Source organism: Sapajus apella, unplaced genomic scaffold (assembly GCF_009761245.1).
Source record: "Sapajus apella isolate SASKATOON/1434 unplaced genomic scaffold, GSC_monkey_1.0 scaffold148, whole genome shotgun sequence".
NCBI classification, from domain to species: domain Eukaryota; kingdom Metazoa; phylum Chordata; class Mammalia; order Primates; family Cebidae; genus Sapajus; species Sapajus apella.
This window is the reverse complement of record NW_022437088.1, coordinates 2,284,309-2,285,952: the sequence shown is the minus strand read 5'-3', so window position 1 is coordinate 2,285,952 and position 1,644 is coordinate 2,284,309.

Below are 1,644 nucleotides of genomic sequence, written 5' to 3'. Positions count from 1 at the left end.
CTGGGAAAGCCTGAAGGGCCTGAGGGTTGTGTCTGCAACATCTAGAAACTTCCTGCCTGAGAAGGTCTGGTCCAGGAGTCTGAAGACTGGATTGAAGTCACTCGCCAACACTCCCTTTTACCAGAATCACCAGCAGGGTCAGGATGGACAGAGAGAAATTGAGAGGTGCAATCTCAGGAAGCAGCTCACGATGCCTAATTCCACCCCTGTAGCCTACACGTCTGTCCATCATCCTCCCGCCTGCCACGCCCCACTGTTGGCATCAAGCTGCCACCCACCAAAGAAAGCCTCCCACAGACCGAGAAGCTACAGCTCCTCGCCATGTTCAGTTGTCACCTAATCTCATTCCACAGTCTGCAACCTGGGCTTCCAGCCCTTGAGTCTTCACAGAGGAAACTCCGCGTGACACTTCTTTTCCAAGAACGGGGAAGGGTGCAGGCTCCACAGGGACCTGCAGAGCCTCTCATGTCCCAGGGGGTGGGGCAGCCTCCCTAGACACTAAGGAAGTGCCCTGAATCCCGGACAGTTGCTCTCAGTGAACTGCAGTCCCACTCTCACCCCTGGCTCCCCAAAAGCACTCTCTGGGAGGGGCCCCTTGAGCGTGCACCAGGCCTACCTGTCATTCACCCCAGTCATGTATCCAGGCCCAGCTGGAACTGTGTGATGAGCAGGGGCTGCTGAGCTCTGTCCTGGGTGGAGGGTGAACGTGGGACAGAGCCAGAGACAGAGGTGAAGGAGACCAAGAACTGGAGCCCCGGACCAGCACCGCAGGGACCCGGCAGTTCCCCAGCCTGGCGGTGCACCCTTTCTCCATGCCTCCAGCTGGCCGCCCATCCTGACTGAGTAGAACAGCTCTCAAAATGAGAAGGTTTCTGGGCCTGTGTCTGGGGCACCAAGGACTTAAGAAGATTCGGTTCCCCTTTTTGGAGGGGCTTGGGGATGGGAAGCCTAAGGAGAGATTGGGTGGTGGCTGCCTAAGGGGACTGCAGATTCTCTGTCCCATCCAGAGTCTTGAGGACTAACAGGCCGAGGGCATTCCGGGCAAGGGCATCAGGAGGGAGGAAGAGCAGCGTGGGTTGTCCCTCTCTGGTTCCGTGAACTCAGAATCCCAAGAGGACCTCCCAGTCCTGAGTGATCTGGCCCCCAGCCCCATGTCACTCCACACTACCATGGCAGGCTCCCAGCGCTCTCTGCCTCAGCTCCCACCATCTCAGGACCTTCCCCAGTGCCAATCCTCGCTCCCCACCTGCGCCCGGAGACTCCACTTCAGCCTGGCATCTTCGGAAAGGGCTCCATGACTAGTCGGGGCTGCTAGAGCTCTTCAGAGTCTCTCTTCTCCGTTCTAGCACCCATCGTGAATTGTAATTATAATCTCCTCAAGATCAGTTCCCTAGTCTGTCTCTTTACCTGCCTTTAATAAGTGTCATTATTTATATTTAGATTTTTTTTGTCTTCTGTCTTAAACTCCCCCACCTCCCAGCTATGAACTTCACAGAGGGGGAAATTATACTGTATTCTGTAGTCTTGGGGCTTAGTGTAGTGTCTGGTATAGTGCTGACACATGTTAGAAACTCAATAAATATTTGCCAAAAGAAGAAAGGAAGGAAGGAAGGAAGGAAGGAAGGAAGGAAGGAAGGAAGGAAG